Genomic DNA, 15,749 nt, shown 5'->3' with positions numbered 1-15,749 from the left:
AAAAGCATCTTGGTTTGTTGCATTTTCATCAGAGAACCGCTGTTGGGTCCACTTGGTATAAGTGCAGGCCTATAAGAAGACCTGTGCTTGCTTCTCTCAACATTTCAACAGGCAATGTCACTCAGAGAACTGATAATTAGCCTTTCGAAAACAGGTCTTTATTTCACGATGATAAGCCTTTCATGCATGCTCATTTTCGTACTCTTACTCTCTGTTGGAAAGGCCTCTATACAGGAGTTGCCACTCTCGTCCCCCGCTACCACTGGCGTGTGATAATAAAGGACAGATGCTGGCTGTGGGGGAAACCATCAAATCTAAACCAAATTGTTGATATTTCCTACCGTTTAAAAAACGTGTTAGTACTATAATCAAATGTATGAATTGTGAATGTGATTCTCGATTTGCGCTCTCCGGCTGAGGTCTTGGAGGGAGTGCGTGTGCAAGATGGACGGCAAACCCCCTCTAACGATTTCTTAAATGCCCCCGTGCAGGTACGTGCTACTGCTGCTGACGCCAACAACAGGTCAGCAACTGACATTTACATTAACATTTAGCAGATGCTTTTATCCAAAGCGACATACAATGCGCACATTTTTCAGAAGTAGGATACTACAATATATTTCCGTCGGTACAGTAAATGTATTCATAGAAACAAGTGCCAAACACTTACAATTGCTAGGTTAACCCATCCCACGTATACAACAAAGATAGCTAGGACACAATGCTACAAAATGCTAAGTATTATATTTTAGTGCCAGGACGTACATTACAACACACCATAAGCGCATACATTAAAATCAAAGATGCAATCAAATGTTTTAAGATTCGCTAACCATTGCTGCAAGAGGATTCAATAAAGCTCACTGAATATATAAATATGAGAGAGAGAGCGAGAGCGAGAGCGAGAGTGAGAAAATGCTGCAGTCTGTATTAGTTTGTTTTTCTTGAACTAAAGGTTCCACCTTCTCGTACTGCATTAACAGCCACTTACTTTAACTTTTGCTCACTTCGGGTAGTTGGTTTTCAACCAGGTCCCAACTGCTACCTTAATCTTTCTAGGCTGCAGGCGGTGTCTCGTTTAGACCCCTACCCTATGCACATAGGCATGTGCATTGAAGGCTTACCCTTTGCCTGCTACATCAGCGTCTGCAAACCTGGGAAGGCTACTTAGCACCCTGATGTCAGACTAAACGTCTTCCAAGTGGCGCCTCACAGCCTTCACAATAAAACAAACCTTGCGTGTAATATTTGGGACCCCGAGGATAATGTCACATCTCAACGTCGTCATTCAACCCGGTTCTACCTCGTTGTTCTACCTCGTTGTTGAAGGACTTCCTGTTGAGCGCCGGGGAGGGGAACAACCAAACCATATTTTTTTATCTCGAACACATACATGCACACGCACACGCACACGCACATGCACAAGCTACAGAAGCTCCTGTGTTCTTTCTTCATTTTGTACACTGTACAAACATACATTTTCCCATAATTAACTTGGAACTTGCATGTCCACACCTGATTGGCTTGTGTTGAAGACTGAGGGTTGAAGGGTAGAGCAAGTGGCCACCAACTCTGGACGTCAACGTGATGGAGCACACGCACCAGCACACAGTATTTGTGTGTTTGTGTATAGAAACTTGACAAATGCTTGTTTTCCTCTCCTCCTACATATTGTCTATATTTAGTGAGGGAACAGCCACGCTGGGACTTTGCTAATAGGGGAGGTTTTTTTAATATAAGTATTTAAATCCTACGTATTATCAGCATTCGTATGTTATCGACTTTTTGGGGTTATCTTCCACAAATCCAGATCCAGAGTTTTCAAAGTGTGAAGCACGCCCCCAACCCCCAGAGGCATGACAGAGGGGGGCCCGGCTGACCTGGGGGGGGGGGGGGGGTATTTAGTTTGGAACTCATGTTTTGATGTCAGAATGTATTTCACTGCGGAACAATAAACCGACTATGCTTTCACGTGAGCAATGGTGTTCATTCAGACAGAGTCTGTAGGTTTAAATAATGGAGAGATATTAGAGATGGACCAAAATAAAAACAGATGATGCTCCAGAGACAAACCAGACAAGTGACAGGAATGAACCAAAAACCAAGTCATGAAGATATCACGAAGCCTATCGCTCTCTTGGGTTCACATCGAATGTGGGGGGAGATGAGGAGAGAACAGTGTGTATTTTCATGTCTGAACACACTTGACAGTATGAGACCCAACACATTAAGAAGACACTTAGAGAAATGACATCCCAGTTACGTCAATAAGCCACTTGAGGTCTTTCAGAGAGAACTTGGTGAATACCGTCAGCAGGAACATGGCTTTGTAAAAGATGCATCAGTAGGTAATCATCGCATCATACAAAGTCGCATATTGAATGGCGAAGTGCAAGAAACCACTTTGTTGCCAAATATCTGCATTTGTACATTATATATTATTTCTTTATTCATTTCATGATTGAACCTTAGTGTAATAGTTCTAGCAAAGTGATTGCAATTTCTATCTAAATTGTGTCAATATTATAAAGAGCACACAGACTGATGTAGCAATCTGGTGACATATTTCACAATAGTGGTTTGATAAGTTTAAATCACTTTTTTTGTTTGCACAAGAGAAATAATAGAAGGAAGCTGAAAGTTTACACAACCTGCATGAAACTTAGAACTTTCATTTCTACACCTGATTGTCTTGTGTCGAAGACTGAGGGTGGAGAGAGTGGCCACCGACACTGGATATATAAATGTGATGGAGTGTGTGTGCTCCATCACGTATACATCCAGTCATGTACGAACCTTCTGTTACAGCACGAGGTTCGGGGAGCCCAAATGCATAACACACACGAGGGTTGAATGTTTATTTGATGGGAACGGAGCAGAGGCTGGTTGATGCGGGAGGCCAGCCGGGTCGGAGTAGGAACCAGGAAGGCAACCTGTAGGAAAAGCGCTGTGGTAGTGAGATGGTCTGGATTGGAGCAGAAGGTCAGAACCCGATAGACTTGAGTACAAGAACAAAGATACATTGGAACCAGGAACAGTACCAACAGAGGTCGACCGTTTGGCGATCTGGCAATAAATTATTGAGAAGCAGGAGTATATAAACAGGAAGTGGGATTCGGATGATTCTCAGGTTTGTCTGGTTGAGGTGGAGAAGGAGGAGTCCGAAAAAGTTGGAGTCTGCTAGGTGTCTTCCATGCCCATAACATGGAACGCAAAGGCAGACAAACCACACAAAGTGATCCTAGCTCCCGCTTGGATCGACGGCAGATGCTTTAACACTTTCTGGTCATAGGTCGTAAACAAGCGTGTGTATGCAGCAGATAAAACCCTTTAGTTGTCATACAAATATCGAGAAACGTTGACATAAAACGTGTTCGGAAACATTGAGAGTCAGCGTGTCAGCGTGTCTGTTTTTCGCAGGAACGTACAAAAAGCAACATCTCCTGCCCGGGTTGTCGGAATGGCGCATCGGTTACGGAAATAGAAGCGCAAATTGTTTTGAGCCATAAAAAGTTAGATGTTAAAGCGTCAGAGGCTTCATACAAAATCTATACCATTCGATATTTGATTAATTATTATTATTTATAATTGGCACACAAAACTATTTTGGGTTGTGTACTTTTCGTAGCATAAAATAATATCCTAAGTATAAGATTCTGCAATAGTTTTCATAGTAGACATTTGATATACATATATACATCAAGAGGAGTCTCTGAATGGATATCTGTCCTTCAATACTCAACTGTTCATCCGATTGACTTGGAAACGAGGTAGGGCAGTGTGGTGTGTGAAGTAGTGTTTTGGACCCAGAGGGACCCCCGACCCTGGGGAAGGAGGGTAGGGGGTACACACTGCTCCTGGATTCAAGCACGGGTTGGCACGCCGCACTGTCAGAGACCATCAGCGTCACACACCCGTACGATCAATACCTTCCCCCCTTCAAGACCACCGGGGCCTGTGCGTGTCCACAAATAGAACGCCACACACTTCAGTCACTCACTTTTTTTCGCCCTCTCTCTCTCTCTCCTCCAACAACATACTTTTCTGCCTTTCTCTCCCTCGCCCCTTGTCCATCACCCTCCCTATCCATCGCTTCCTCTGTTTCACCCAATGCAGCCAGATCTGTCCCCCTATCCTTTTCTCTCACTTCCTCTCTTCCTCCCGCTCCTCACCTCTGCCGCAATGCTATGCCTCGCATCCAACACCACCTTCTCTTTATTTCTTCCCCTCTTTCTCCCTTTCATCCTGCCTTCCCACCAGTCTCTCTCTCTCTCTCTCTCTCTCTCTCTCTCTCTCTCTCTCTCTCTCTCTCTCTCTCTCTCTCTCTCTCTCTCTCTCTCTCTCTCTCTCTCTCTCTCTCTCTCTCTCTCTCTCTCTCTCTCACCCTCAGAATAAATGACTTTCAGGGCGGGAGGACAAGAGAGCGATTCCTCCTCTTCCAGCTTTGCTTTCTCCTTGCCATATAGTTTGACGAGTAAAATGTATTTTGTTCAATAAATACTCTGCATAATTCCCTATGTTTGAAAGGAAGACATTTGTGGGGTTTCTAGAGATGGTTTGACTGACATACAGACAGAAACACTAATCGATTTACGCTACACCCAAAATCTATATTCTGCAGTCCCTCCACACACACACACACACACACACACACACACACACACACACACACACACACACACACACACACACACACACACACACACACACACACACACACACACACACACACACACACACACACACACACACACACACACGCCTGTCAACTACAGAGGTTATGTGCTCGATTTGAAATGATTTGAATCACTTTTTTGTCACCCGAAATCAAAAGCCTTGTGTTTCGCTTCGCTTCTTGCTCAGACATCTTTTCAAATCCACCTAAATGGGTAAAGATTGTAACTGGAAATCTGTCCAACGAAAAGACAGAGAGGCTGACATTGACCCCTGCTGAACAGAACCATCAGTCAATGAATTCATGCACAAAGCACGACACGACAACAAAAGGTCAACTATGATGCTAATTATCAAGCTGAAATTATATCTCTGCTAACTGGGTGTATTCATAGCAGCTGCTGAAGCCCTCCGTAGCTAACAGCGCACTGTGAAATATAACACAGCTCACAAAGGCAACGCGAGGCATTTCTATTAATTAAACCAAACATTGCTTTAGTGTTTCTGTGATGATCAACACTGACATGCAGGTAAAGAAAGAACATCACTGAATCCACAGTGGCAAAAGTGTGTGTGTGTTTGGGGTGGGGGGGGGGGGGGTTTGGGGGAGGCTTTCTCAGGCTGCTCTCTCAACACGACGATGTGTATTTTTTTGGTCTCTACACCCCTGGTTTTTGAAAAGAATGGAGCGTCCCCTGTCGCAAATTAATCTGTTGAGCGTGGCCCATTCAGCCAGCACTAGGAAATCCTGAGTTTCTTCCACCCCGAGCTCCACTGAAAGAGAGCGTTACGTGACTGGATTCCAGAACGAGGCTTCCATAACGTTCTCATGCCCACCGCTCGCCCGTTGGACAATGGTACCAAAGTGAAAGATATGGATTTTTGTATTTTGTCCTGGCGCCTTCAACAACAGCCATTTTATGTGTTATGAGTTTCGACGATCCGTCCTCGTCTGAATTCGCTTTAGCCTGCCGTATTGAAGTGAGCTCACTTTGTTCAAGGTGTTTATGGTACGACATGTGGCCATGAAGGTAAAATTAAAGCTCTTTTCTCAAATGGTCATTCATTTTAAATATATCTCTAACAGCCTTCAACAGACGAGCGTCGGTGAGTCACTCGAAGAAGTATGAAGAACTGTTATTCCAAAGCTCCCACTGTTAAGTTAATGAAAATAAATTAAACGCAGGCATCCACATCAACGCACGACAGACACTCGTATAGATCTGAGGAACATATCAAGCTCTAACAGAAGATCCATAAAAACATTCAGAGGAAACTTTAATTGCACATTTAAGCACAAGGAGAAAAGAGAGGGGCGGTGTGTGGTAGAGCGGGTTGGCTGGTAACCCGAAGGTTGCTACTTCGATCACCGGCTCCTCCTCGCCGAGTGTCGAGGTGCCCCTGATCAAACTACCTACTTAACCCTCAATGTGTTTTGTTTTGATTCAGACTCGAGCAGAAATGTAATTCAAGACGGAAACTCGTATAGACTGCCTGTGTAGCTGTTCCGGCCTTCGTTTTTAAACATGCATATTTGCTGCTCATGTGTATGATCCAAAAAAGTTCTTCTTAAACTAGCATCCACTCCATCTGCACCTCGTCTCCAGATATTAAGTTATACTTCATAGATAATAGCGTTATCTGTAATGTCCATACATAAGAGTCATTCAGAGAAAATTTTCAGCTCCACGATAATGCCATCAGTGTGACAGCTCTGTTTGAGGTGATGGAGGAGGGAGGAGGAGGGAAGAGATGAGGCGCCATGACAACCACTGCTAACACACGGACCGGGAGGCTGGGCTGTGTTCGCTCTCTCCCTCTTTCGCACTCTCCCCCCGTCTCTCTCCCTCACTCTCTCTCCCTCCCTCTCCCTCTCTGGTACAAATGCACACATTTCTAAAAACATTACCTTTTCAAACCCATGCATTGGCATATGTATGCATGCATATGTAGTACAAAAACACACAAAAACACTCACACAAAATGACCCACAATATACCCCTGGCAGACATGTCATAAATAAATAAATGAATGAATGAAGTCCAACAGGAAGTGACAGTGGAAGACGGATGAGCCACTCAACGATACCTCATGGCCGCCTCCCAGTGGAGGAAGACCATGAAAAACCACAGCAGAGTGACTGTGTGGGCAAAGACCTTCACACCATCTAATATCTAACACTCTTTCACTCCATAAAGAGGCTTTAACTCTGGATAAATGGTTCAAATGGTTGATAATACGTTTAACACCATCCAAAAAACCTTGTATCTACCCTTTCATCTGTATATTTATATCTATATATCCTAATACATAACCTCGTCACCCCCCTATCCACTTCTAAACTCATCCATGAAAATGCATCCAGCCACTCATTTATCCATCATCCATCCATCCCAATAACCAACCATTCATCCCTCCATCTTAAAAACATCCATCCCTCCACCTTGACAACAATTCATCCCTCCATCTTTAAAACATCCATCCTTAAACCCTCTATCCCTCCATCTTGACAACAATTCATCCCTCCATCTTTAAAGCATCCATCCCTCCATCCTTAAACCATCTATCCCTCCATCTTGATAACAATTCATCCCTCCATCTTTAAAGCATCCATCCCTCCATCTTGAGAACCATCCATGATTCATCCATCAACAAAACAGTCCAACGATGGCAGTACCCATCTGTCCATCCTCTCAATATGCCACTATCATAAAGTGCTTCCTCTGCCAATATTTGTGTTTGAGTGTGGGCATGGGGGGGAGGGGGTTAACATCTTGTTAACATCCTGTTTCCCGGATGTAACGTGTGTGCGTCTGCGTGTGTGTGTGCGTGTGTGTGCAATGTGTGCGTATGTACGTCTGTCAAACTCATCACATGCGGTCTGACGAGGGGGCCACGGACACGCAGGAGAACATTTAACACCCAGACGTCTCAGGGCTGCGGACACTTCCAACCTCATTCTCCGAAACGGACCAAAGGGAGGGACGAGCACCGGGGCAACTCATCTCTGAGCTCTGAGATATCTCAATCATCTTGGTTATTCATTGCCTCGGAGCACCTCACATCCTGTTGTTGATACGGCGAGACGGAGCGCGCCGCCTCCTTCTGAAGGTCAGGGCAACCTTATGAGCGGTCAGAGAGCTTAGTTGTTCAACTCAAGGCCTAGAAGGTACAATGAATCATAGGGACTCAGGAACCTTGTTTCTCCTCTTACCTAGGTTGTACTTTCAGATGGACTGAAAATACGTTTTTACCAAGGTAGGCCAATTTCTACTATTAAACATATTGTTACGTGTCAATATATATTTGTCATACACACACACAAACACAAACACACACACACACACACACAGGTTATATGCTTTCTATACATTATATAGCATCATCTTTACAGTTAAGGTATGGTCTTTTGTGGAAAACCAAAACTCTGTTGCTAAGTTACTGGTTGCCTTGAAGCAATGTAAATAGAGCATCTTCTGGATCAAGCAGCTGTTGTTTGAGGTGACGAGGAACTCTAGTGGTTGCCTTAGGTTCACCAGGGAGGACTTTGTCCTTACCGTTGGGTGACAGCTTTTGGTTGTTCTTTTCAGGGTCACTAGGGGCCTTAAGTTGGACTTGATAGCAGTACAACGTAGGGAACTGAACACATTGAAGGCATACTGTACTTGCATGTGTTAAACACGCTGTCTGCTAATACAATGACACAGACTCCGATAATAGAGAACAATCGAAGTATAAAAGGCTCTACCGATATAAACAAACAACTGTAAATAATTAGAATGCCTAAGAAGTGTTGATTCTTAACCAATCCCCAATGACTTCATATTTACATTCTTATTTCAAAAATGAATTAACATAGTCTCTGATCCCGTCTGGCTCAGACTGGCAGAGCAAGGCATTAACATTGCCAGGGTGAGGGGTTGAAATCCCCATGGTAAGAATGTCTGTCCTCACGGAATTGTTTGCGTGCGTTAAAAGCATCAACCAAATATATGCAAGTATATATGCAAATATGCAAATATATTTGCTATCCCAATGATGAAACTGGAGGTCACTTCAGGAATATACAGACATCCATTGAGTTGTTGTGTGCAATGTTTCCATAGTAACGCCAAGTCCACTTCCTGGTCTCCGACCATGCCATTGATATCATGAATGCTTGCTAGACACACACACAGAGACAGAGACAGAGACAGAGAGAGAGCGCTAGTATTCTCTACTCCATGTGTGTCAGGTTGTGCTGCAGGGGCCCACCAGACTGCTTTGATTAAAGGGCTGGGGGGCCAGTATCCTCAAGACCCTCTCCCCATGGGAAACCTAACACTGCACGACTGATGTGTAATTGTCATCAATCTGCATGGTTAAACGGGGCATCGCTCACACCCGAATAGTATGTACGTTCATCCAAGGAGGACAAGGTTCTTGGCTTGAACCCCAATGTCCGCAGTCTACCTGTGGGCATCCCCGAGCAAGTAGGAGTCAAAAAGAATGAACAGGTGATCAACCTGCAAAGAGAACCTGAGAACCTGCAAAACTGTGTGCGAGTGTGTATTTCTGCGTGTGTGTGCGCATATTTTTGTGTGTCTGTGTGTATTTGTGTATTGTTGTGTGTGGTTATTTGTGTGGGTATTTGTGTGTGTGTGTGTGTGTGTGTGTGTGTGTGTGTGTGTGTGTGTGTGTGTGTGTGTGTGTGTGTGTGTGTGTGTGTGTGTGTGTGTGTGTGTGTGTGTGTGTGTGTGTGTGTGTCCGTGCGTGAGCAACAGCGTCTTGGTGTTCAGGTCCTTCCTGAACCTCTCCATCGGCCTCCCTGCCATGCGTTGTCGCCACAGATGTTTTCAACTGTACCAGCCAATCAGCAGCGGCGGCGGCCACCAACCCTGAGCGACCTTTAACCTGCGTGTGCGGTGCACGCCCACGTGCACACATATAAAACCCAGATGGCGAGGCATCATGAAGGCGTAGGGGTGCATGTGGCTCGCTGGTGTTGGATTTCCCCAGAGCTAGAAGGTTCTTTACAAGATGGAGGTGAACCATTTCCTCCTTGTTTATAATAGATTCACCATTTAATCATTTAGCTAGCAGATGCTATAGGGCTTATGCATCAGAATGCATCATGGGAATTTTTGTGCTGGATACATCATTGCCTCATTAAGAGCAGGCGATGGAGTCGTAGTAGTACTGGAAAATCCTAAGCCAACATACACAAAGTATAACTTTGTTTTGCCACGTTTCAAATGGAAAACACAGGATGACAGATGACTTTAAGTTAAGATGAATGACTAAAACATGACCAAACCTACGTTAGTTCCAACATTAACATTCCAATGCTCCGATGCCCCCAACATGGCGCTGGTCTTTGGGATGTGACGTTGCAGTCTGAAAGCCCTGCCATTCAGTGACTCACAGTTCAAACACATGTCACGAGGAGCAGGTAGGGGTTAGGCATCCTGCTCAAGGATCAGCACCCCCTCTAAAATAGCTTCCTCGAGGAGGGGTCCTTCTGGAAACGATACAGAGAACGATCGAGAGGGGAGAGCGAGAGTGTGAGCAAGTGTGTGTCTGTGTGTGTTTTTTTTTGTGTGTGAGTGTGTACTGTGTAATTCAATAGAAGGGGACAATGGACCGTACCATGTTATACAATAGACCATACCATGTGACACACTAGATCATATCATATGACACACAACAGATCATATCATGTCGCACAATGTATCGTACCATGTGATACAACTGGCCGTAACATGTAACACAATGGACCGTACCATGTAACACACTGGACCGTATCATGTGACACATTGGACCATACCAAGTGACACAATGGACCGTACCAAGTGACACAATGGACCGTACCAAGTGACACAATGGAGCGTACCATGTCACAATATGGACTGTACCATGTGATACAATGGACTGTACCTAGTCAAACAATGGACCATACCATGTGACACAATGGATCGTGAAATGGCGCACGGCGAGACCGTACCATGTCACACAATGGACCGTACCATGTGATACAATGGACCGTCCCATGTGATACAATGGACCGTCCCATGTGATACAATGGACCGTCCCATGTGATACAATGGATCGTACCGTGTGATACAATGGACCATCCCAAGTAAAACGACCATGCGATACAATGGAGCGTACCATGTTCCAGGTGCATGTTTCCCCTCCCTCTCCTCAGCGCTCCAGAGGAGAGCGTCTCCATGTGGCGCGCTGCTCTGTGAAGAAACCAGAACCTCCACATCTGCTTCCACTCAAACCAATCAGGAGCGTGGTGCGGCCCCGGGCCGGCGTGTTATTGAAGGCTTGGTGGGGCCCGTGGAGGCGCGGTGGAGGCCCAGGCCCGGCCCCGGGCCTGGGCCTCCACCGCTCTCCTCTGAGGAGGACCGAGCGTGATGTATACAGACGTGGAATTCCTCCATCCAGTTGTTTTTTTCTAAAACCGGGTCGCAAAGTACTTGGACCTTTTCCCGATTCCGGTTTGTATGCTTTGGTTGTTCTGGGCCTCGCTTGTGTGCACCGTAAGTCACTTTGGATGACGGCGTCTGCTGAATGACTGCATGGAAACGTGGATTCCAGTCTGTCAAGCGCTAACCCGCGGACACCTCAGCCAAAAGGGGTTGGAGCATGGGAAAAGGCCTGTTAAACTGAATCAATCTCAATCACAAAATTTAATCTGCAATACGTACCCTTGAGACTCTTATAATGAATTTGTGTTTTTTTATGTTTTTTATCATTTGAAGTATATTTTCATTTTAAACTCTATGTTTTTATGTATACAAGTGTATTCATCTCCTTCCGACGCATTTGTGTCATTATATTATTACTTTTATGTCTACTATATTTCCATTTATCTTAAGCAGTTTGATTGCGATAAACGCCAGGGATTAATGAAGTATTCTGAATTTGAAGTGCCATCATCACCAGCGCATCGGACAGAAATCAGGCTACCATTCAACGGCTGCGCATTGCACGTAACCGACAACTATTCAGTGCAAAACTGTTTTTTTTTTGTTTCAAACTTGACAAGTACAGTCACAACGGTGCAATCATCGTCTTCGTATTACACGGCAATGGTGATTGATTTTAAACTAAGTATCGAAGCGTTATAACTGTGGGGCTCGTGGCTTTCTCAGCCAACTGCACACCAGGAACCCTCACCCAATCAGCCCGCATTCATCAGATCTTCGTTCCTTTATTTGGCTTTGGGCAAACTTAGCCGAGAAGTGTGTCTATAAAGAGCCAGGGGGCTTTTAGGAAGAGGGAGAACACCATCACCCAGAATCACTAAGAGCCAAACTTGGAGCACTTCTTTCCCCGGGTCCCCAGTCCGGCTCCCGGGAACAGCTCTGTGTGCTTTTAAATAATTTGGGGGAGAACCTTTCGGAAGCTTAATAATTCACTAAAGCTTATGAGGACTCTCTAGGCCCAACACTGTGTGACATTACTAGTTTTGTTACCCTGTGGCCGTCTCTCGTCCAACCTTCCTCCCATCTCTCTCTCCTTCCTCCCTTTCTCTCCCTCATCTCCTTTCTCTCCCCCATCTCTCTCCCCCTCCCAACCTGTCCCCTGTCTCTCTCCCTCCAGTCTCTTTCCTCCCTCTGCCTCTGTTCCGTCTCCCTTGTCGGCTTCAATCTCGTCAGCTCAGGGGCCCTGTGTTAGCAGAAGCAGCCACCATCTGCCCAAACTTATTTCAGAAGAGGGCTCCATGTTCTCTGTTACACTGTGGCCCGGGTGTGAGCTAAACGGGGAGGCTACCTCCGCGTGGGGGACAAGGGAACCGGTGAAGCGAGAGTGGGAGAAGAAGAAGAAGAGAAAACGAGCCCACAGTTTTTTTCGCCTCTCTGCGCCTGACGTGTGTGTGCGTTTTCACACCTATTCAGTTTCTGCGATCTGACCTACATATTCGGCCTTGAGTCTAGAGTTTCAGCTTTTTGATTGGTGGACGGCCGGCATAAGGCCCGCCCCGCTGTTAGTGGTTGGCAGATGGCGGTCGATCATTTTCAGGTGTGGTCAGCCGAGTGGGAAAGAACGTCGAGGGAATTTATGAATTTAATAAAAGGAGAAGAATATTAATTATCTCATTTATATTGCACGAAGATAATTCTTGAGAGTGCTCTATGTTACAAAACATTCATAAAGTAGCCTGAAAAAGGCTAAAATAGCATTGATTAATAATGAAATACAAATATAGATATTAAAATATGTGTAAAGATGGATAAAAAAAAGGAGATAAAGAGTGCCAGGAGCGCTGATTGTAGCAGATTTGGCAGTGTTCGCATGGATCCAGGAACACAAACCTGCTTATGTATCTAAGTTTTGCAGCATTCATATGTACTTGGAAGTCAATATTTATACAGTCAAAATGTTTACTTCTGCTCACATTTATATATTGCTTGTACATCTTTTCTATTCGCATTTTGTGTATCGAGATATTAGTTTCTGCATATTATTTTAAACCCGCTTTGTCATCCTGTTAAGCCGAATACTTTTCCTGAAGGTCTGTTGTGATACTGAGGGATGAACAAAGAGTCATCTCATCTCAAGCATTCACGGTGTCGCAATCCCTGCTTTTCAATATGGGACAACGTGTTGCTCATAAAAAGCAAGGCTCACTACAGCCCGGCGTCTACCATGGCCTTCCCTCATCTCCTCCCACGCATCACACGTCCTACATCATCCTAGATCATGTGTCCGGGCCCCTGGACCCATCCACAGGGTGTCAGCCGGGTGAACCCTGCCCAAGGCCCGGACCCTCCTCTGGGGACCTTGTCAGCCGTCTGCCCCCCCCCCCCCCCCCCGGATGATGGAGGAGCCAGCGTCACCTTGTGCTGCCAGCCAGGATTCATCCATAACGCCATCACCTTCACTTGGTCGTGCCACGCCTCTCAGGAGGGGCGGATGGATGCCCCCCCCCCCACCCCCCCCCATCACCCAAGGACGGCTGGGGAATGGCGCTCAGCCCGCTCTCTTTAAGGGGCCACAGCCTCGCTCTCACCTGTCACTCTAAATCTGTTTGTATCGTACCCCCGAAGACAATGCGGCTCGGAAAAAAACAAATAAAAGTTGCAGACGCGGCGCCTTTAGGACGGGACATCACAGAGACTGAGTGATGGCCGAGTGGAGAGGATCCCTTAGATTCTCCTGATCTGAGCCGTACTTGAGGGCAGCAGACGTAACTAAGTAAGTGTTCATGGCCTTCGTCGTGTGTCACGATGAGGACACCCTAAGCTGACGCTAATGAACCCATCAGGAATCCGAAGCGGTACTTTGCGTGGACTCAGTGTTCTGTGGCTGCACACTGTTGCACCCGGAACGGCTCAGAGATCCGTTCCCGGGTAAAACCCCCCCTCCTCAAGCCAAACCTAAAACCAAAACCCACAGCTCACCAATCCAAACCGAAGCCATTTGACATGCAACCCAATATCACATCCACACCAATCCAAACCTAACCAGACCGGGCCAGTCCAAACCAAAATCACAGCAGTGGTATTAACACACTCACCCAGACAAGTGCAGATAATCAACCATTTATTTTGATTGATATCATAATAGACAGACAGACAGCTTTGGCAAATGCGTTAAGATTATGGAGATACAAAGTAAATCCAATATAGGGAAAATGTTGGATGTAGGATGTTTGTAATGTTAATAGGGTTTCTTTCTCACACACACACACACACACACACACACACACACACACACACACACACACACACACACACACACACACACACACACACACACACACACACACACACACACACACACACACACACACACAGTTTCTCAATCCACCGCTTGTAATCAAGTTGAACGATCCCAATTAATCAGTTTACACAAAGATTGCGTAATGGATATTCAATAAGTGTTCAGCGTGGTCCCGATTTTTATATTCCAAACTTCATCTGATTAAAACTACAGGGCAATTACCATAGCAACACAGAGACCATAAATCTGAGTGATGAAAGCCTAGCCCTTCAGCGCAAGCATTTGCCAGCGTTGCATAATAATAGCTTGCTCCTGGCTAATGCATCCACAGCATTACCAGGGATCGCACTGAGGTGGAAAAAAACAGAGCAGTTACCGTTTCCCCTGCCATGAGTGATGTACTTTTCCCTGTGGTGTAATTGGAGGCAATTATGTAAAAAATAACCATTACTCATCTCCATCTCCCATGACACAAGACACAGCGGTGGTACGGGGACACGGCCATCTGTGTTACCGGGGTATGTCTACGACAGGATGTCTTATAGAGACCTGTTTGGAGACCATGACGAGAAGACAAGCCGTGATGAAGGAGGTAACACCTCTGTGATCCCAACAGCCCGGTGCCATTATGGGGGAAAACTGATATGCTGTGGAACATTACATCAGGGTTTTAGGGATAAAAAGCTTTGTTTTAATGCTGAATAAGAGGACAACCCTGACAATGTTAGGGACATGAGTAGAAACATGAGGACACAACTAGTGGGAACTATGGGTACAAAAATAATGATTATGAGGACAGGATCAGTGGTTCTATGGGGACATGGATAGCTGTGTAACGCAGACCTGACCAGTGTTACAATGAAGACAACACAGCCGCAATGAGGAAGATACGAAAGATGGGCTTTAATAGGGACTGCATGGGCACATTAATCTTGGTGTCGATGGAGACAAGAGCAGAGGATTCACAAGGATAAGACCAGCTGTAAAACAAAGACAAGACAAACGACAGGGACAAAGTGGGTTGCTATGGGTACAGGACATACATTGGTATGAGGGGAACACGACCAGCTGTGGAGGAGCTGTAGAGATGAGTGAATAGACTCATAGCCCGTGTAAACACTGCAGGTTAATGCAGAGCATAACGAAGGCACACACAGACCGGCTTGTCAAACAGCTCCGGGTTCCCTATATTAAGGTCACTTGACGTGTGCTTGTATAGACGTTAGAATGTTTACTTGGTTCACGGAGCGGACCAATCAGTGACCTGTTTATAAAAACGGGGGCCTCTATGGTAACTTCAATGTGCCAATCAGTGGTTTCTGAAATATTGTGTATAGTGAACTTTTATGCATATAAAT

At 45.5% G+C, this 15,749-nt stretch overlaps 1 long non-coding RNA gene across 1 annotated transcript in view; it reads right to left on the bottom strand.

Moving 5' to 3' along the window:
• Positions 1 to 2,472: 2,472 nt before the first annotated feature.
• The window catches only part of LOC130372634 (uncharacterized), a 38,438-nt gene continuing 25,161 nt past the window's right edge, over positions 2,473 to 15,749 (bottom strand). The window contains exon 3 of the long non-coding RNA XR_008893386.1: positions 2,473 to 2,933. This is a non-coding gene — a long non-coding RNA (uncharacterized LOC130372634). The remainder of the gene's footprint in view (positions 2,934 to 15,749) is intronic.

The sequence above is a fragment of the Gadus chalcogrammus genome, chromosome 19, assembly GCF_026213295.1.
Source record: "Gadus chalcogrammus isolate NIFS_2021 chromosome 19, NIFS_Gcha_1.0, whole genome shotgun sequence".
In the NCBI taxonomy this organism is placed as follows: domain Eukaryota; kingdom Metazoa; phylum Chordata; class Actinopteri; order Gadiformes; family Gadidae; genus Gadus; species Gadus chalcogrammus.
This window is presented reverse-complemented; position numbering and strand designations above follow the sequence as displayed.